Source organism: Apteryx mantelli, chromosome Z (assembly GCF_036417845.1).
Source record: "Apteryx mantelli isolate bAptMan1 chromosome Z, bAptMan1.hap1, whole genome shotgun sequence".
Taxonomy (NCBI): Eukaryota; Metazoa; Chordata; class Aves; order Apterygiformes; family Apterygidae; genus Apteryx; species Apteryx mantelli.
The window spans coordinates 87013258-87035697 of NC_090020.1; the positions used below are offsets into that span (position 1 = coordinate 87013258).

A 22440-nucleotide genomic window follows, 5' to 3' on the forward strand; every position below is an offset into this window, starting at 1 on the left:
TTCCTGTGTCTCGGCATGAGTCGGCCCAACGGAGTGTTTTACTTAGGTTGGACAAAACGGGTTCTTCCCCGTTTTTCCGTTATGGTGTGAGGCTGAGTCAGGCTTCTTACTTTTCAGAGTGATATTTGGGCACAGGGGCGAAGCAGGCTTTATTTGTCTTTAGAGTTTCCTAAAATAAGAAGATGTGACAGAGATCATCATCGTGCTCTCCTGCCTTTCAGTGCCGTACTCTACACGCCGGTCAGCTTCCTCTGTGCTTCAGCTCCAAAGGCTGTTGAGCACTGAGACTGCCTGATCTTCTCTGAAAAAGCCACCAGATCATTTCAATCAAGAATGCCTTGTCTTTAGTGTTCCCACACTTTATACAGGTCTGATTTGAGGTAGCTGGTGGTGTTACCTGCTGTTAGAAGCAGTGTTCTTTCTTTATCTATTTGCATGTCATTTTTGTTATTTTTAGGCTTAGCAGAATTATAAGCTTCAACTTAGAACTCTTATTAATCATAATCTTAGAAACAGTTCACAACTGTCTGGCTGACTGATAGGTTGAATTTCAGTCTTTAATGTGGATGAAGCTTGACACACTAAATCATTGAAAATTTAGATCAAAGACCGTAAAGTAATATTTGAAATGGACCAAGGGCCAGAGGAAGAGCAGAGCGGTTTTGCCCGTGATGGTCTGGGTTGTGGAAGGCAGGTGCTTTATCGTTTGCTAGTGAGAGCCTCTTCCCTGTCTTCCCTTTGAAGTAAATTGAAGTAAACCAGGCTGGAGGTGACGTGAATGGATCACTCATATGAGAATTCTTCAAATGAAGGGGCCATTGCAACCCTCAAGAAATAAAGATTAGTTGGAGAAAAACATACAGGAGGTGCTGGGTTATATTTTTGGTTGATGGTGGTATTAGCAATACTCTCATCTGTGTTTGTGTCAAGGGATGAAGAAGGATCTTCATCATCATATTTTACCTATGACCCTGGCAATAAGAATGTTGATTAAAGTCAATATTGCTGTCTTTCTGGTGTAATCTACTCTGAAGCCAAAGTACAATGCTACATTTTCATAGAGGTGAGGGGTTAGTATATTCTCAGATGTTTTGCTCAAGTAGAGGATGTTGAATTGGAAAATTTGATCATAACAATAATGTTCATTTCTTCAGTTCCGGGCATGTTTGCGTATTTTAAGAAACTTAGCAAGGCTGAAAGAGGAAGTTAAAAATTGCATTAGTGGTAGGTGATTTGAGAGGAGGCGAGGCTGGGGGCAGAGAGCATTAACGAACTTGGGGAGGGCAGCATCGATCTGTGCATGTGTGGTGGCTGTGACAGTGCCTGTCTTTAATTTAAGAAAGGAGAGGTAGGGCAAGTGAGCTGGATTGGGTAATGATTCATTTTTGTCAGAAACAGAATTCTGCATCCTGTCAGCCAAATGTGTGTGAAGCTATCCATACATACACTGACAGTAAATAAAATAATTAAACTCCACTTTTTTTCTAGCATGCCATTCTTACAGAACTCATCTTAAGGATTTAAGAAGTATTAAATGTCTTTGGATTTGTGTTTGGCTAGGCCTGAAGCATTTTTAAGTGATACTCTTTGAGGTGGGGAAGATTGGGATAGTCTTTGGAAATGTTTGCAAGATGAACTCATCTTCCACTTGGATTAATTAGCTTGTAAACTTGGCCATGTCCATGTAGCAATGTGTCAGTTCTGCCAGAGCTTTGGTGTTACAAACAGCTTCATTCTGTGGCATTTTCACCATAAGCATCTAAAGCATCTAGAGCAAGGGTGGGGTTTTTGGATAGTCATGAAGTGGAAGGGTGTCAGCATAATGCCACAGACCGATGTTTGCTTTTGGAGGTCTGTTCTCTAATCCTGGTGTAATCATGACTCCTTAGTTCACCTATGCATGGGTTGTGCAATAGCAAGGCGCTTCCCAAAGGGAGAGAATGCAAAGACTCACTGGAAAAGGAAGTAATTGCTTACCAGAAAATGCTGTTTGGGGGATGTTTTTTCTGTGTATAATCATACTTCTTAAAAGTCCATTCTAATCTTGCTCCACATGTGTAATACTGCAGTAGGAATTACTTCGAAAATGGAACAGTTGGTCAGAAATGGAACAATTCTTTGAATGTGCAAAAGCAACATTATTAGTATGCACTGGAACTTAAGTTTTTTCTTTGTCTTATTATGACTTACAGGCACCATTCTAAAATACATACAGGTTTTTGCTCTGTCTTTCAATGACAGAAAATATTTCTTGGCCCTTAAAGAGTTGAGCAGTTGATAAGGTGTGGTGTACTTTCTGAAAGCTGGCTGTAGGACATAAACGATGCTATGAAGCAACAGAAGCTTAGATAAAGAAATTGCTGGTTCTCTTCCATTTCAGGTTGTATTTCTTTTTATTTCTCAGTGCTATAGCATGTCATAAATACTGATGGAAGCCTGGTGCTGTAGGGCTATCTTCCAACTAGAAGAGGCCTGCCTGCCTTTGAACCACTCACGACATACAGCTTCCGTTCCGTGCAAACTGCTAAGCTGTGCCTAGGCTAGGTTGGAAAGCTGCTAGAGCAAAGTGCCGTTGCCCACCTGTGGGACAGCATTCCCAGAAACAGCATTTCTGATGATTCTTTCATTCCCCTTTACCGTGACTTTATTCAGATGTGATGCCTTTTTAATCTATGTATTTTCTTATCTTGCACTGAAATTATATGCTGCGAGTTACACAAAGTAATGAGAAGAATGGTATGCAGCGAAAGCCCGCTGTATTTCCTCTCTAATTCAAAATAAGTTACCAAAATTATTTATTTATTTATGCCATTAGCATTATAATGTAGGTTTTTAGCTGCATAAGCTGTACACATTGTGATTTACTGTATTTAAGAAAATAATAATTGTGATAATGTCTTTTTGAGAAGATGAAATTCTCCAGAAATTCACACCATGACCTTGCCTGACATCTCACATTAATCTCTGTTGACCTTACAAATAGTTCATGAGATATTTAATTATAAAATGCCACCCAAAGAATTTCTGATTACGGATGCACCACATCACACTTAAACTGCAGTTAATGCTGTGTTTATAAAGTTAATGGCCTGATAAATCTGAATGACCGTTCTGTCCTGAATATGAAAATACTTGATTCCATTGTAAATGCAGTATATTTTTCAAAGCATCTGCCATCAATATAGTTATTAATGATAAGCGTTTTGCCCTTTAACTCAGTCAGTGTCATATGCGACGACATGTTCAAGGCATCGAGTTATTTATATTGTTTTTGCAGGCTACATGTACATACTTCCTTCCAGAGAGAGTACTACAGGCTACATGGCAGCCGCTCCAGTTTTTGGAGGGGGTTGGTTCAAGGAAGCTGGCCAACAATAAGGTTCCTAACTCGCATGAAACCATTTTTCTCTTTTTAATTATCATTTCCCAAATTCATGGCAGCTGGCCTGCCTGTTAGCCGCAGGCCAGGAGAGGAAGCAAGTGGAAATTCTGGACAGAAATAGAAATATATATGTCTGCATGATTATGTGGGGTCATACCGCTACTATTAAGACAGCTTTTCCAGCACGGGGCCGCATTTGTAAACGCTCTGCACCTTGAGCAGAAACCTTTACACCGTTTAGCTACGTCTCTGGGAACTTTCAGCGAAAACAATTACATCATTAGCTTCGCATGAAGAAAATAAGATTTATTTTTCAAAGCAATTATAATTTTAATAACTTTGGAAATTCAGCCCATCAATGTTTAAAGCAGGGATCTGACATTGAGGAAGTAGCTTTTGTGTCAGAGGTGTGTCTGTTCTGTCCTCTTCCAGGGAAATCTGTCAAATTTGGCAAAATTCATAAAGCTGGAGAAACTAGGTTAGAAGGGGCCTCACAAGATCATCTGGTTCATTTCCCTGCCCCAGTTTTTGCCCTCCTCTTAAACCCTCAAATGAGGGGGACTCCCAAATGAGGGGGACTCCGTAATCTTCCTGGGAAATCTGTTCCAGCTCTTTGCTATCCTTATTATCTGAGGGTTTTTCCTGAGTTAGCTCCTCCAGTCTGTCTTGATTCCAGGTGCAGAAGTATATTAACCTAATAAGAAGCAGTTCAATTAAAACACTTCATTCACCCTGAAGATGTGGTTCTGTACTTCCCTTATACCTAAAACTCTTCAAGAGGAGCTTTGAGAGGAAATAGCATTTTTCAGCAGGCTTTCTGCATCTGGAGAAGTGTTTTGCAAACATACGGTTGTTTTCACAGTGTTCACCATCCTGAGTGGATGTTTGTTTCCCACTGAGAAATAGATACAAGAGTGATTAGAGTTAATTTTGGTTCTGAATATAAAATCCTTTAGAGATGTATTATAAAATTTTAAAATAGTTAATTCATTCATACCCCAAATCGTAGAATAATTCTCTTTTGCTGTGTGAGAGTTTCAGTCCCAGAGCAATTCTTCCCTGTACAAGGAGTATGTTAGAAATCCCGTACAGACATGCTTTTCCATTTTCATAAGTTTACTGGTAGGAATTTCAGAAGGATTTGCCGATGGATTTGAAAGTTAGAAATTTGGCGTTCTGTTTTGGGTTATGGAGTAGGCCGTGCGCACCTCTGTGCTTACCCTTCCCTAGCTTTACCCCCTCCGGCCTGTCCTCCTGTCACGTATGCGCTGCCTCGCTATTGAACAAGATCTGCTCAGCTTTACTTTTTTTTTTTTCCAGTAAATCTCTAGCACATTCAGTTTGCAATGGTTCTTAACACCTTCCTTTGTGCCTGTTTTATGTGGGTAACCAAAGATGTGTCCCTGTGTTACAGCCTCGTCTCCTGTCCCGCTCTCCATCTCCCTTTCCAAGACGTGAGTCGCTGGAGCTTTCTAACAGCGCAGTCGTTAGCTTGAGGAGGGGCTGGAAACTGAGCGGGTGTTTTCTTATTAATATGAGCAATGCATATTTTTATATTGATCTTACAGAGATAGCGAAACTGTTATTTCTGAAAGGATCCAAAATTACACCCTAAAATACCAGATTCCAGGTACTTTGGCAAATTTTTAAGCAATTGAAAATGCTGCTTTAGAGTAAGTGTTAAAGGCAAATATGGTGGTGGCATCCTAAATAGGCATAACTGAACGTTTAAAAAAAAAAGAGAGAGAGAGATAATATAAAACTGATCTCTGTTGTGTCATCCGTGCTTTCCTAGTGACATTTTTAATTCCATCAGGAAGCAAACATGGGATTCAGTCTTAGCTATTGCATTCTCTGTTTTCCTCTTTTCTCCAGACAGTAATTAGTAGTACTACAACTTCTTATTAAAATTGTCTAATATTTCTTTTTATAAGATCATCTTTTTGGTTGTCTAAAGCTGTCAAGTATTAAGTGTTGAACCTAAAAGTTGATTTTAGTTATGTTTAACAGACTGAATTTGTTTGGAAAATGTCTTCTGAAAAGATTTGGTCATTTGCAAGAAGAGTAGAGGAAAAGATACTGTTTTTACGTGAGTTTGAAAAAAATAGAGTTGTATAATAATTGCCATGGAAGTTTTATTGTTCCATATTGTGGCGCAGGGATTTAAAGTTCAGGAGGAGTAAGGTTATTCAGGATGTCTATCTTTTTGCCTTCCTGTGGAAGATTGGTTTAACTCCTGGCAGATTTATACGTTGTTTAAAGATCGACTTGTTTGGCTGCTACTTCTCTAAACCTTTATCTGAACTGGACACGCTTACTGTGAGGCAGAGGGGACCCTAAGGGTCTGTCTTGCAGTTTTCCTTCTGAGCTCTTTTCATCCGTCACAGCACGGCATCAGCTGCAAGAACGAGGAGGAGGGCTTTCCCGTGCTGGCAGCGCCTGCGTTACGCCAGGAGAGCCCCATGGCTGCAGGAAGAGCTGCTCGGCCGCACCATGCGTTGGGCAAAAAGGAAGGAGGAGAGGAGTGCTGGAAACTGGCTAGTGGGGAGGAGATGCAGGCAAGGAGAAGGAGGGAGGGAGGAAGGAGGAGGTGAGAAGCAGATGGGACAGGAACTGCTTGGGGAGAAGGTGGGAGACGACTAGCAGGTTTGATGAGGATCTTAGTGGGGTAGGTAGATGGTGTGAATGAGACCAATTGCTAGAAGGAGCTGGGCAGAAGAATTCCGTTTTGGGGAAAACGGGAACAAAGATGTCTGTGGCCCACAGTTTCCACAACCTGTAGTAATTACCTACGGCGCACTGCTCCTTGGATCTTAGCACTGCCTTTGAAAGCCATCGTAGATCCCATAGATTGGCTTGGCTGCCTGAGGTGTGACAGCTTCCTGTAACTCGCTCCACTGACTGCAGGGACAGAGGTCTCGCCTGCACTCCAGTTCTGATGATGCCGATTTTAGGTACTGGTGCAATTCCTCTTAAGGGTTGGACTGTGGTTTACTAGGAAATTACATGCGTTTGCATGTTCATGCCTACAAAGCTGCAATAAAAATTATTTTTTGGTCAAGGCTGCAAGTTCTGCTGTTAAGGAAGAAACAATATAGTTAGGTCTGAATGTGCTACTTGAATTCAGCTTGCTTGTAGGTATGCACTGAGTCAAGTCTTTAATTCTTATACAGGCCTGTTACCATATGGAGTGCAGAATGGATTATAGTCACTGAATGAATTATTCCGCATTTTATTATCCTCAATTTGGGATTTTTGCTCTTTTGCATTATTTACTGCCTGATAATTCAGAGTTGGCCACTCAGTAGTATCTTCTAAGTCTCATCATTGCAGCCCATGAATGCCTTTTATAACCAATGTATGTATTTTCACAATATTTCTGAAAGATGAAATTTATTGCTGCTGGAGTGGTGTTTGTGTATGTTAGAGAGAGGTTTACTTTTCAAGGTACACTTTGGCTGTGGTTCAGCAATCCATTTTTACGTGTATTTATGCACAGAAAGAGTAAGTAGGCACAAGATTATGTAGAGTATGAAGTCAGATATTTCACGTGCTTTGTTAAATTGAGGTTTCTAGCATTATAGATTTTTGCACAGCGTACCAAATGTACTTCACCTGAAAATAAAAGGCAACACAGTGTAAACCTGAGACTCTCGGTGAACACAGGATTATTTGCTGTATCAACTAGCTGAAACCTTTTCTAATGTCTTTTGAAGCATTAGTTCTTCTGTGCTGTCAAAATATTTTAATCGCCGCTCCAGACAATTGGAAAACAGTCCTGGTGAGGAGAACGTCACTTCCACTAACTGTGTGCACCTATTGCATAGCTGATACTTTGAACTAGCAACAGCAATTAATGCAGAAGAGAGAGCTCAGGATCATCACTTACACATGCAATAAATCAGCAGAGCACCTGAATAGCAGCCTTTCAGGGCAAATTAAGCAAAATGGCTCAGTAACTTCTTTTTAAAAAAAACACTACCAACAACAGTGTGATTAAAGCAAATAACAGATTTTATTACTAATAATTAAGAGATTGCTAACAGTGCATGTCATTTTATTGGCTTTTTTTTTATATCAGGCAGAAAGACTTGCAGATTTGTATGGATCCCATGATTTGTGTCATTACTTTGGTTCTCGGGATGCTCTGAAATTCAGTGCACTAGTACACCTATGGTGTTCCTTCCCCACCCCACCCGATCCCACCCAGCCCTGAGCTGTTGTGATGAGACCAGTGTCTCAAGCAGAATTTTGTCCCGGAAGGAAGAAGACCAAAAAAAAGGGAAAATTGTGGTTTATTTAAAAAAAAAAAAAAAAAAAAAAACCTGTATCTAAGCCTTAGGAATATTTTTAAAAAATAGTCAATCAATATGGCAGAAAACAGTCAATCTTTGCACTGATATTATGCCCTAATTTGAATCTCTGTTTACTTGTTGGCTTTAGCGACAAAACTGAATCTGACAACTAAATTCACCTTTTTCCCCAAATCCTGTAGCGGACTGAATGATTTGAATGATGTGTTTTTAATCAGAGCTTTCTTTTTTGCAAATTTAATATTTTGAGTATTGTAATGAGTTGGCACACAGTAAACTAAACTTCTCTCTTCTTTGTGTTTTGAATATAAAGGAGCCTAATAATGAAGAGCTCAGTAACAAGTCGGTATCAGTCAGTCACAGGTTTTACCGGTGTGTAAGCTCCCGTGAGTAAAGACTCTGCTTTGGCACCGATACCCTGTTTTGGGGTAGTCAGGTAACACACAGGTTGCCAGAACAAGCCCGTCTTTCTCCAAGGAGGGGAGTCAGGCTTGCTGAAAAGCGCCTTTGTAACAGCGTTTGTGTCTGTGCAGCTTTTTTCTGTATGCTTTCTCATTTCAAGTATGCAAGCTTAGGTTCTCTTACAAAATATTGGACAAAATATGAACTCTTCCACCAGAGAACACTCACATTTCTATCTGATGTGAAAGAAAGCAAAATAGACGGGTTTCGCGAAATGACTGTGCTGCTGCAGCCTCCTGCATCCAGCTGCAGCGTGTTGCTTTATGTGACCAAAACAACGGGAAAGCTGCATTAACCTGGGCAGAGGAAGATCTAAAACATTGCAAACGACCTTAAAATACATTTGAGGGAAAGGTGACTGGGGATCGAGGACGGGACAGTACTGTCGGACCAGCTCTGCTCAGGGCTGTACGCCGCTGCGTGCGTATCATATCGGACCGCCTCGGAAAGCACAGGCTTTCTGCGTAAAGAACAAGGTTGTAAATTCAAACAAAATGCAGCCCTAAGTTCACCACCCCGGTGCCTGGTATTAGGTTATGATCCTTTGCTTCTGGGAGAAGCCACGGGTCCCCGGGCCGCGTTAGGTGCGCGGAGGGGGTGAGCCGGAGCGGTGCGGGAAGCAGGCTCCATCCGCAGGCAGCCACGGGTGCCCGTGGCAGGCAGCTGCCTGCGCTCTGCTCCCAGGGCCGGCCGCGCGGGCTGCTGGGGGGTCAAGCTGCACAGGCCGCCCTTGCCGTCCGGGTTCCTCTGTTCCTGCTTTTTGGGGACCCTTGGGAGAACTGATGCCCCGTTTACAAAACTGCTGAACACTTACAGAGGCAGCTGATCATGGAGCAGGATAAAATAAGTTTTAAGATAAGGGAGATAAGATTAAAAAGTTCGATGTAAATACCAAGTATTCTGAAAAATCTGGTGTAAAGTGTGTCAAATTGTGGATATGATTGAATTTTTTTATTTATTTATTTTTATTTTTTTTTTAACTTAAAGGGACAATGTTATTCCCATTTTGCAGATAAGGAGCAGAACAGTAGAGGCACTGTGACCGTAACTCAGAGTATCCCAGGAGAATCCATAAGAAAATAAGCAAAATAGTCACTTCCTAAGAAAATAAATTTTATGTGATTTAGCTGTGGGTGTGAGAGCACCATCCTTAATAACCTTCAAAAACACTACAGATGCCACCAAAGTTTTCTAGACAGGTCTCGAGGAGTTTAATTTTCTACTTTTTCTGTGAAAATTACTCTTTGGGTAGATAAAGAGACTGTGCTGGTGTCTGAGAGAAAGGTGAGGAGAACAAAGACCTTGGATGTTTTGGCAGTCTGAATTGAGGGTGTTTTATGATGAGAAGCAAGTAAAGTGAATTTCTTGCTTTGTGTACAAGAATTCCCTTTTGATGTCGCGAGAATCCCCTCCTCTTTTCCAGCGGTTCCTCACTTCGGCACCGTTCTCGAGCTCCTAATTGTTACTCGCAAAGTGTTCCTGGCCCAAGTGAACGTGTCGTCGCGTGGAGAGGACCCGAGGGCCGAGTCCTTTGGGCTTAGGGCCAGGCCCAAGCACGGGGCACTTTCCCCTGCTCTTTACAGCCCCTTTTAGGGCCAGGGTGGGATATGCTGGAGGCTGAAGGTGTAAAATTGATGAAAACCTTACGGCACCTGTGGGGAGTATAATTCCTGACTGAGGTTCGTAGGAATGGCCGAGACCTGCAAGCTTAAAGCCTTGTGTTTCTACATCCTGAGAGAAATGTGTGGACAGGAAGCAGTTGTTGTTTCAGAAAGGAGCAAACCTGCCCGAGCAAATGTAAGCTCAGGCAAGCGGGATGTGCCACAGTTAACCTGAATGTGCTTGTTTCCACGTGTTTGCAAGTATATGCGTTTGCCCTCCTTAGAAGGAGCGTTTATGTAAAGATCATAGTTCAGTGCGAGGTGCTTCTCGGTGCTGAGGTTAGCAGATTTGTCAGGGTCGATTGCGTTAGCGTGACGCCACGCGACAGTTACGGATAGTGCGCGCTCCATCACCTGGATTCGCTTTTCCTCATTGGCCTCCAAAGGAATTTTCTGTATTGGGATATATTGAAAAGAGTAGCTGGATATTTAAGAGCAGTTCCTGTGATATCAGTTTTTGCATTTACATGGGAAATTCAGAAAAATATGTACTCATTTTTTGTTTTACACAGCTTTTGCTTCTTGTTTATTCTTAAAAAGCTTATCATAAGAGAAACGGAATTCACTGTGCGTATCTGAGGGAAAGCATAGCATCGGCTCCAGGGATGTGTGTCGAAAGGACCTGAAAACAGGGAGGCTTAACGGTTTGCTATGCTGGATACTTCTGTTAGATTTTGCAGCTGTGGTTCATAATTGCAATACATGTTTTCTGGCCGCAGAGTATTGCAATCTAGCATATTACCTGCGATTCATTCTTTCCTTCCTGATGCAGACAGTGAAAGGTCCTCTCTATTGGAATCCGATTACAATTTCCATTTCGCGCAAATAGCCAACCAGTTGTGAAGCTGATGAAATGCACTGAGTGCCCTTGATGGCACAACAAGCAATAACAATTTTTAGTATAACAAACCATGTGCAAAGTCTAGATTATTACACTGTATTGGTCACATATGTGTCCTAACTGGGCTGTCCATAGTAAAGAGAAAAGATTTCTTTCAAAAAAGATCAATTTTAGTTTTATTTTGCTATGTTTTGTATGACTGATACCTACTCTTAAATTATGATTACATTTAGAGGCAGTATTTGAATGTTACAGAGGACTTAGCAAACAACAGTATATTTGAGGATTGTATTACATTATTTACATGCAACGTTACTAATTTAGAATATGCATTTTTCATATGCCAAATGGGAAAACCAAAGAGTCCCGTATGATTTTTGCTGTTCAGTGCCTGTATGTAAGAAAAAGTGCCCAAACATTGTCAATCAGTAGTTTGAATGTTTAAAAAGAACACTCAAAATACGGTTTTTTTTGTGAACTGTTGCTTAATATGCAAGTCAATAAATCAGCCTGTGCTTACTTTCATCATGAGTGTGATGAAGAGAAACTCGGAAATTAATTTAATTCATTACACAAATTAACGTTATTCCTTCATTAGGGTGGCAGGAGAGAATTCAGAGTTCCACAGTGTCTTACAGAAGTGTATGATATGAATAACCTCAAACCTAGGAAAACACTTGGGAAATTAGATAATTAGACTTGTTCATTTTAGGAAGGAGAAACATGGGAGATGATATACAAAAATAATCATCATAATATTGTTTTAGAGACAACTAGTAGGGGTTTAAATTTACAGTATATAGGTTGTTTAGTACTTTGTGTTATAATTATTGTGATATCTTTGAAGTTTCTGAACTCTTTTGGTGTTTCTCTTAAGTTTTTTTTTCTTTTCTCTTTTCTTCTTTTTTTTTCTTTTTTTTCCTTTTTCCTCCTGTGCTGGGAGCTTTAGGATTGCTTGGGAAGAAGGGAGGATTTGCCTGAGTGAGAAACTTCTGCAAATCCTAGTCTTATGTTTGCTGCCTTTGTTCTTCAGAGAAATACTAGCTTAGTGTCAGAACAATAATTAAGCATGAGCTTTGTAATGTAAAGCTACTCTTGCGCTGTTGCCGCAGCGGCCAAGGCGTGCTTGCATTAGGGGCCTAGACACTTCAGTCTAGGTTTCCCTGTGACTTTTCTTTCCTTTCCCCCAGGCTCGTTGTGCTGCTCCGGTAGCAAGCACGTTGCCTACAGAACTCATTGTGCAAGTTACTTTAGACCAAGACATAACCGGGGTTAAGCATCTATTGGGTAAGAAGAAATAGTGAAAATTGCAGTAAATATTAAGAATTTTGAAGGGTGTAATCCTTAATATAGTCCACCTTGCTGGCTGGTCGGGAGTGGGAGGATGCTTTTCTAAGGCAGTTTCCCTATCTACCTGTCTGCAGCAGTTATTTTTAAGCAGTTAGTATCTTAGTGGATCACAGTGCTATGACTGGATAAGTGAAGTTCCATCTAATCCAAAGCAGCGGTTCCTATATTCACAGGTGTCACAGAATCATAGGATGGTTGAGGTTGGCAGAGACCTCTGGAGATCATCTAGTCCAACCCCCTGCTCCAGTGGGGTCACCTATAGCACGTTGCCCAGGACCGTGTTTGGGCGAGTTTGAGTATCTCCAAGGATGGAGATGCCACAGCCTCTCTGGGTAACCTGCTCCAGTGCTCTGCTACCCTCACAGTAAAAAAAGCTTTTTCTTATATTCAGACAGAACTTCCCGTGTTTCAGTTTGTGCCCGTTGCCTCTTGCCCTCTCACTGGGCACCGCTGAGAAGAGTCTGGCTCTGTCTTCTTTCCATATGTGTATGTGTGTCTGTGTTGACCACAGATCTTGAGGTGTTCCATTTTCCAATAAATTGTTTCAGTGTTAGGTTCCAGCTTTTCTCCTTATGTGCTCTTTCCATTTAGGCAACTGAGTTACATTGTTGTGCAGCTGGCAGTACTTGCTACTTAGAGGAAAAAATGGTGCTGAAACCTGCAGGTCCCTTGCTAATTTCTGATTTCTTTAATTTTGTGTTTTACAAGTATTTGCATTCATCTTAACTTCATGAAGGGTCATGGCACAGGAGCACGTAATCAGCTCCAATGTGTATGACTTGAATGCCATTTGGGGCTCCTCTCGGAGATGATGGTCCATGCGTGGCTGAAATTTGTGTGGGGAACAGCAGTAAAAAGATGGTCCTTGTGTCCTCTGCAGCATAAAGACGATGACACGCTGTCTAAGAGTAGAGCTTCGAGGTGCAGCTAAGCTGATCCTGCAGCAGGTGGCTGCTGCCAAAGGAAGTGGTCCGTGAGCGCTGCTCCTGCATCTGCACTGGCACTGACCAGACACTGCAGTAAACAGGTTCAGAGACCCAAGTCTTAAAAAACTAATCACTTGTCGTGTGGCTCTTTTCCCATTGCTGTAGTTACCAGCCTAACGTAAGGTGTGTTGTTACCGGAGCTCTCGTTTGAATGCAGCTATGGCCGCATGGGTTGCAATTCAGGATGTGCCACGAGAGCCACAAAGAAAAGGAGCAGTTTGTAGCCCTACGTCCTGCCTCGAGAGAGCTTTGACTTCCTCCTCAAACCTCCTCGCGTGCACGTACACGTAACACCTTGCTCCAGTAATCCCCTATTGCACAGGTTTTATTTTCCCCAAAGACAAACGTGCTTGAATTAATTAGGGGTTGCCCTGCAAAGAGCCCGGTGGTGACGACATGCGGTACAGCCGACCCCGATCCAGGCGCACTGCCGCGCTCGAGGGGGCAGACAGCTTTGGGGGTGGCAGGACTGGGGGAGCGTGGAACAGCAGAAGGTGGTTGTGCTGCCCTGAGAGTTTACACAGGCCTCGGGGCTTTCCAGCAGTTGAGAATAAATTGCACGTCATCGTGGATACCGTTGTGCTTGTGTATCAGACCCTGGTGTGATAGAGAAGGTTAAATTGTGATCACCCGCTCATACCAGTTGTTGCATTGGCTTTACTTATTTCATTGTCATTGTGCAAGTGTCTTCCACCATTATGCAGGTCAAAAGTTATCCGAACTGCTTTAAAAATACTATTTATAATTATGTTTAACAGGAAAGATTTCTAAGAGTAACATGTTTAGTCAGCACTGTGAAAAGAACAGCTGCTTCCTATAAAATGGTCATTCTTACAGAAATAGCATCGTTTAGAAAAATCTACATAATTTAAAATAAATAATATTTATATACATATTTATGTGATTATACAGTTAACAGGAATGAAAATGTGAAGTTTGCACAGTTATGAACTAAGTTCTATTGATTTTTCTCCACCCTGGTAGATTGTAAACAAATTTGGGATTAAAATAAAGATGGTTTACTCTTTCTATAGCACTGTAATATAATTTCATAGTTAGAGGAAGATTGCATTTAAACCACCATAGTTGGGTTCTCTCCATAAATTGAAACAAGTCTGATCTAAAACTCATTTACTGTCTTGGAGCAGAATTGATCTTGCTTTCACATTTGATTCCCCCACTGCAGGTTTTGAGAGGAAGAAAAATGGCATTGTTAGGCCAGTTTAACCAGGCCATCGTTAGACAGAAAAGCCTGGGAAACAGCTATTGTAAACGTTTTCTTCTTTTTCTTTTCTCTCTCTTCCTAAGGATTTATGTAAAATCTTACATAATTTTCATATAACTTTAGAGGCAGTGCTCACCTGGCCCCGCTTGCAAAAATTCTTTGCTGTCCATTCACTTGATGTAAAAAGCAATATATAATTCTGTTTAAAAGAAATGCTATGAATTTACTGTGTCTAGAATGGGTTGTTCCGACCTGTTCAACCCCTCTTTAATATTTAGAATTTACATAGATAATTAACATGGTGTAAATGTTTCCCTTAGGATTAAATAATATTTCTGTTGTTTTTAAATCTTCAGAGTGAATGCGGACATTTCGTTTCCAATCAGATAAACAAGTGACACAAAAAAAATTTTATTGTTCTTTTAGTGTTAAAAAAGTGAAATCTTAACTGTCCAATGAAGTTATAAATGTGCTGTAAAAAAAGAAAGGAAAACTTTAATTTGCAATATCCTGAGAGGTTGTTATAAATTTCAAGACAAATTTTGTTCCTCTTACGCACTGCTGAAAGCCACTGGTGCGGGATATGAAGGCGGAATTGCTCTATTAGGGTGCTGCTGGTGTATTTTTCATAATAATCTTCGCCCCTCTCAAATTACCAATCTTCTAATGTTTCTACATTTAGAAGTATTTATCTTTTGGAAGTAAATAAGGAAAAGGACCTATCACAGTTCATAAATACTGTTTTAAATGTACATTTTTGCTAATTCCAAGTTGTGCTCTTTTTTCAGGTAATGAACTCGATTACCTCAACTACCAATTTAATTATATTGACAAAATAAGCAAAGCTTCTTTTTTCCCTGCTTCCCTAGTTATTTTTCAGAACGGTATTAATGCTCGAGTACATGTGATGGAAGGGGCTGCGCTTAAGCCCTCAAAAGAGCAGAGGTGAAGATATTGCAGCCGCGTTTGGCCGGCATGACGCGAGGCTGCCGATCGCTCCCTCTGCCTCCTGCGGTCGGTCGCTGGGGCCGCGCAGCCCGGAGCAGCTATCGATTTCCCGTGCAGCGGCGTCCTCTTGTTCTCGGCGCGGCGGCGGCGCGGGTGGGTGCAGGCAAAATTCACTTCGTCGGGAATACGGGGAATTAATTTAGAGTCGTTGCGTGACGAATGGAACTGCACGAAACGGTCCGTGCGTGAACGTGCCCTGCCGATACGAATCTCGTGCGTATCTTGTCTGATCTCCAGCACAAAATGGCTGCGCGGCAATTCAGGCTTTTTACCTTATCCGTCTGTCTGTCCGTCTGTCTGCTGCCTGGTGCCCGCTCGGCCGGTAACGCGGGCGGCATAAAGTGATGGGAGCAGCCGGGATCGCAGCCCGCCTGCGGGTGAGGAGTCGTGCAGGAGCCCGACAGTGCCGCTCGCTGTGAAGCGCAGCAGTTGTGGGCTGCTGCTCTCCAGCCTTTTTGTTTGTTCTCCTTTCCTGCAGGAACAATCCAGCTTTAATTCCTCACTGTTTTTTACTTCAGATAAAATGCAGGCTCCGTTATGGTCCTGCACAGTAACTACTTAGCACCTTAGTATACTGTAAGATCGTTCTTCTGAAAATAAAAAAAAAATATTACTTATTCATATCCGTTCTGAAATTACCATAGAAGCTGGGCCCTTGCACCTGTTGCAAGAATGGTGCAGAAATGACTTGGAGGCAGTCAGCAAAAGGGACTTTTCTCCTAGCCAAGTTCAGTTGAAAAAAATGAAATTTAAGTGTGAGAATTGTATTTAAAGACAAAAAAAAATGCTGAAAATAAGTTCTATAACAATAAGGACATGTGATATTGCATGTGAGTATAAAAAATTTTGTTTTCGTAATTGCATCTTTATAAAATTTCAAATTATTCACGTTATCAAATAATGAGGCATGTAATTTTTTTTAATTTAGGCCTAAGAAATATCCTCTGACTTACTTCTGTCTTAAAGATGAGAAAAGACATGTAATAAAAATTCAGTGCACTAGGAATAGGAAGGGATGACGGGATATGGATTTTTAACCTAGCTATCCAAATTTATATTTCTCTTTCTTTTGGCATTTCACACATTTACACGTCAAATCAGGAAAAAAAAATCATCCAGAAAGGGTGACAATTTGATTTAATTTCTTGTAGAAAAATACTATGCCCACAGACACGGGAGAGAGGGAAGACTGAAAAATTAGAGCTAAGATTCTTCACTTCTGTTTTCCTCTATAAAATCGGAAAAAGATGCAAAGCAAGTTCAATCATATTCTTGGTGTCTATCATTTTTATTTAGTTGAAGCTTGATCTCATGGCAAATTATGAGAATGAGAATCAGAGTATTGGTGTCTTGTTCATGCCTGTGCTATTGATTTTCCTGAGCAAATTATTTAATTTTTTTAAATCTATCTGCAAAATGGGGATAACAATGCTGACCGCTGTAATATGTTTAAAGCTCCTGAGATTCAGCTGGAAAAGACATTTTAGAAATCCAAGGGGATATCTGCATTGAAAATAACTGAATATGTATTAGTATTCAAGTTGCATTTTCATTAATAAAAATGACATAGCATCAGAGACCTCTATTTTACCGTTCACGCAAGCACGTGAGCAGGGGGCAGGGGTTCTTGGGACTGCTCGGCTGTGCTCCTCTGCCTCTCGCCTGCCTTCCCCCCACCCCAGGTAGACGCCGGTGAGTTGGCAGGCGTGCTCTCTGCCCTGGCTTCTAAAAGCACGTCAGAGCGTACGTCCAAAATTTTATCTTTCTATCTATATTTGAGAAAAATTCAGGCTGGGTTTTTCCTGATAAACGTCAGTCACTCCCTTATGCTAACAGCGTGGTCTGCTCTCTCCAGTGACAGAATTCTTTGTAGCCTTTTAACTCAACGCTTTCTTTATTTCCATATATTTGTGGCGTATGTGTAGCAATGCAGAATAAAACATTTGAAACAAAGTGGTAAATTTAATACAAATAGATACAGGAATGTCACTTCCTGAGCTGCATTTCTGCTAAGTTACTGCTTGAAGTGGTCTTGTTTGACAAGTCATGCTCTAATTTTTAATGAAAAGAGCTTTGGTAGGTTTGTTTCTTAATGACTTTTTATAGCAGAATGTACATGTAAATCATTAAAACTTACTTACCTTACACTAAAACTTATCTAGGTCAGATTTTTTTTTAAGAGTATGATGTTCCAGCAAAAAGGTTTCCAGCAAAAGAGAAAAAAAAAATCTGATTTAGCAATTTTAAAATATATTTTAATATATCAGCCCTTTTAAAAGTAGAAGCATATACTGAAGTACACACATAAATGATGCTCACTTTTGGAAGAGTCTTTTCTGTCACATCCCCATGTTGGCCTGGAATTCCGATGGACTCGAAGGTTAAGGTGTTGGGGACATGGCATTGGTGTAGCGCTGCTGCTCGTGCCCTGGGTGACGGCCTCGAAGGTTAAGGTGTTGGGGACGTGGCGTTGGCGTAGCGCTGCTGCTCTTGCCCCGGGTGACAGCCTCGAAGGTTGAGGTGTTGGGGACGTGGCGTTGGGGTAGTGCTCCTGCTCGTGCCCCAGGTGACAGCCTCGAAGGTTAAGGTGTTGGGGACATGGTGTTGGCGTAGCGCTGCTGCTCCTGTCCCAGGTGACGGCCTCGAAGGTTAAGGTGTTGGGGACGTGGTGTTGGCGTAGCGTTGCTGCTTCTGTCCCGGGTGACGGCCTCGAAGGTTGAGGTGTTGGGGACGTGGCGTTGGCATAGCGCTGGTGCTCGTGCCCCGGGTGATGGCCTCGAAGATTAAGGTGTTGGGGATGTGGCGTTGGCGTAGCGCTGCTGCTCGTGCCCCGGGTGACGGCCTCGAAGGTTAAGCACCACGGAGCTCAACGGCTCCAATCAGCAGAGCTTTTCCAGGGCTAATTACCTCTTTACTGCGCTGACTCTAATGTGACATGTTTATTGCCTTAACTAACAACTCATTAGCTTAGTTGATGTTTTTGTCAATATTAATTCGTTCATTTAAGCCAAGTCAAAGCTTAAACAAAGATGTCCAGACTGAGAAACGGCAGCAGAACGACTTTTGTTTAGTTCATCTTTTTCTTTAGCTTAATTTATACAAGGTGAGTCTCAACGAGAGAAATAGGAGGGCTTTTATGAAACAGGTAGGCATGTTTCATTGTAGTGATGTTTGAGTAGTCATGCTTTTTAGTAAGGTCCTTATATTTGCGAAATAAAATTCACGCGAATTAAAGCTTCGTGACCTGCCTGCTTTTAGCAGAAACTTTCAGTTCTTCTTTTGTTACCCACGTAAGGGGTTTAGTGTGAATTTGTTAGAAAAGCATGTCTGTTGTTGGCTTTTCTGACTGCTAAATGTGACAGGCGGTTTATTTAATAAACAAAACAAGCAACTCATAGAAGATAGCTCTTAAAACTAAACAAAAACCGATAAAAATCAATAGGTTATCTCTACCACAATAGAAAACTGAATGAACATTATTAAAAGAGGTAACATATAACTTTGTAGAAATAATGGTAAATTTTCTTTATCTGGGAGTATTCCTTGTTTTAGCTGTCACTTGCATTTATTAATATACGATTGCCTTTATTTTAATGAGAAAATAATTTGTTAAATGAGACTATTAATGCCATTTTCTGAACATGCAGACCCAGGATCAGAATTAATATATGTGGGCCTTGTTTGGGGCATCATTCCTTTCTCTCTTTTTTTTAGTTCCATTTCCCTGCTTTTCAGTAAAGGAGGGAGATCATTGCCGTTGTTTGCTTGCTCGGATACGAGAGGTCCCAAAAGGGGCGGTGGCGGTGGCAGTCTCTCCGTCCATCCGTGTCCGAGTGGTTAGAGCCCTTGGACGTGACAGAGATGACCCAGCATTTTGTTCCCTTGCCTGTGTGGGAGAAGCGTTGGAACTTGCATCTCCACCTTGCCTTGCTCTGGCATTCAAAGGCAGGGACACATTCATCCCGTCCTGCTGACACTGTCCCCAGAGTTGCTTGCAAACAAATCCTGGATCAGCAAGAGGGCGACTCTTCAGTCCAGAGGTGCAGAGCGCTCGGCCAAGCCAAGAGCGCCGGCTCCTTCCCGCTCCGGACCTGCACGCAGGGGTTTGTCCGCTCCACGCGCACCGTAGTGGAGAGCAGTAACAGGCAGGGCCCGTAACACCACGAATCGCAAGAGCCCTACCCCAAACGCAGAGCACTGAATAAGTAAAAAACAACTATCTTTAGGATGTTCTTGATGGGTAGGTGACCAAGATGAGCGTGGCAGGTGAAAAGGCTGCTAGTAGGTCTATAAAGCATGGACTAACATGGACTAAATACTTCCTATTTGAAGGCTGATTCTTAGTTTTAAGGATGTTTTTGTCTGCTTGTGGGTTTTTTTTTGGTTGGGTTTTGTTTTGTTTGGTTTGGCGTATGCCTAATGCTTATTTACCGAGGTGCATCACCGGAATGGTGACAGTTGTACATCTCCTTGTGAACTTTCAGGCAACCGTTGCAAACGTGCAGCTTGTTTCTGGGCCTCGCATCCGAGAGGAAAGCTCACGCGTGTGGGGGAAGAGGCTTTCTCCAAGGCTGAGGCGCTCCAGGGCCTGAGCGGTCTTTCCGAGCTCCTTGAAGCTCTTTATTTCCGCCCCTCCCAGGTTTCCGCCGCGTAGTTGCATGTTCAAGTCTGCATTTCCAAGCACCGTAGCTTGAAGACTGTTTGCATCTTTTACACAACTTGCTGGTAATTGGCAGTGCCGAGCTGGGAGAGCTCAGCTGCAGGGAAGCCGCTGCCCCCGAGCTCCCCCGAGCACCTGGCAGTGAGCACGCACTAGGTTTATTGCCAGGTGGATTTCTTTGTTTTGCTGGATTTTTGCTCGCTTTTCTTTTACCCCAAGATTTCTTGGGAGTGACTTTGTGGCCACAAGAGCAGAACTCTGGGGGAGCTTCCTATTTTTTTTTTTCTCCAGTTAAATGTCACGTAAGATGCAAAATGTAAAAATCAAAAAGTTTCCAAGAACCTTAACATTTGTATTAGCATCTAGTGACAATCAGTGCAAGTAGCTGCTTTCCTTTTTTTCATTAATTCATCTGGCATGCTTTGTAATAACATAAACCATCAGAAATTCATTTGGTTTTAAAGTGCGTATAATATGTAATCTCAAGGGTTGCCACTGTAATTGAGCTATTAATTAATGTACCATCCTCTTAATGTGACCTCCCTTTCCTCTGTCTCCTCCTCAGTCCGTGATCCTGGCAGATAGTTTTGCCGGCTGTAGTTGCCGATTTCTGTTCACGTGCATTGGCTGCTCTAGTTATTTACGAGTCTTTTAAGTTGAGTTGCAGGTGGTAACCCGCAATAATAATAAATAAATGATTTTATTCTGTTTCATAAGTAAAGCATTACTAAACCCCATGCGTTTTACACCGAGGAGATTTCAATAGGAAGCGGGTTTTGCAAAGAAGAGAAATCTTTGCTGTAAAATTGGTTATATGGTCCCCAGATCACCCGCAGCTAGCAGCAGATGCGGGGCTGCCGGGTGGCGGGGGAGAGGATTTTGGTTTGATTTTCGCTAAAGCTTTCCTCCCCGTCGCTCCGCTATCTGAACCGGTCCTGTGGCAGGGGCAGGACGAGCAAGCAAACTCCCCGAGCTCCCGCGCCCGCTCGTCATGTCGGCGAGAAGCGCTCTGCTCGCGCATCCCTCCTTCGGCGCCTTCCGCAGGGCTTGGCGGGGGGAGAAGGCAGGTGCCGCGCTCGGGCACGGCCGGCAGAGCTGGCGGCGGCGGCAGCAGCTTTTACCCTCGCAAAGCCCGGGCTGCGGCGGCGGCGTTCCCCGTGGGGCGAGGTGCGGGACGGCGCCGCGCTCGTACGACGGCTTCGTTTTTGTGGTGTCGGTCACTGAAGCTGCATCCCCCGACGGTGCAGTTCATTTAAATTAAAAGCCGTCTCTGCCCATTACCGAGATGATGTCGTCATGGTGTCGCAAAGGATTTTAATTAAAGAATGGAATATTTGTAATAAGAATGGATGGGAGCCCCCTAAACGGACAGCCGCACTGGAGGTTTGGAAACGAGCAGTGGCTTCAGTGGAGAGTTTGGGCGGCTTATTTTTGCTCTTTCCTGCTCAGCTAAGCTTATCTAGCAAGGGGGTCTTTCAGCTGTAGCCAAGGTGCTCGTTAAAAAATGCATAATTTAAACAGTGTTTATTTTAACTGCTATTTTGCCAAGCTTAATTTTGTAAACTTGTTTTTGTTAGACGCTTCCTTAAAAATTATGTATGTTTTTTTTCTGAACGCTTTTTTCTGAACACTTTTTGTTATCCATGTTGACATTATTAGAAACTTTCAAGGCTTTTTTGGGGGAGGGGTGCCTTTTTTTTTTTTTTCCCCTGCGGTGTCCATTGAAGGGGGAGGTTTGTTTATAATTTCTTTCATTTTGAGTCGTTATGATATTGTTTCACATTTTTCAGGCAGAAATATTCAGGCATGATTTTATTTTTCTTTTTTTTTCCCCCAAAAAATATATTTAGGATTATTTTATACTGAAAACAGTATGTTTAAGACTCAAAAATGGCAACATTGGCGTGTGCCCATTTAACTGGGATCCCTGTGTCACCTAGTCCAACTCAGCTGCATTCTAATAACAAACTGGCCGTTATTGCCATGGAAATTGCTTTAAAATGTTCCTATGTGGAGATGGGATGGATTGCGGCATTGCTAATGGGATGCAAAACTTTTAATCAGCCCAGTCCTACGCTTATGTGTACCTGAAAATTGTTGTCATCTCTAACTGCAAACCTCAGAGCCTAATTTCTGTCTAAGGCACATGGAAGTAGCAGAAACTACTTCCTTCATAAATGTGTTATTTGAGGACTGTTTCTCATTTGTAAGACGTGCTTTTCCACAGTGCTTTTAAATTTAATTAATGTTTTAAAGAAGGCCTTGGTTTCATTTCGTGTCTGTCTGTCAGACTTTCCATCCCTTACAGAAGTCCTTAGAACGAATCCAATAATGATTTTTAAAGTTAATTTTAACTGCCCGAGGGGAGTTGCATGTTAGAAACGTTGTTCTGTATTATATTCCAAAGATGGTCAAAACCCTTATGTCACACTGGTTATCACCCTTCCATAAAATATTCTTGTGCTTCGTAGCGAAGCGATGTTTTCTGATCTTCCATTTTTGAGTGGGCGGTTTTGGAGCACGGCTTTTTGGTAGCCTCCCTGCCTGTTGCC

General features: G+C 42.1%; 1 protein-coding gene across 7 annotated transcripts in view; it reads left to right on the plus strand.

The window, feature by feature from the left end:
• WDR7 (WD repeat domain 7) overlaps positions 1-22440 on the plus strand; it is a 174695-nt gene that overhangs the window by 90958 nt on the left and 61297 nt on the right. The gene's annotated exons all lie outside the window — the stretch shown is intronic.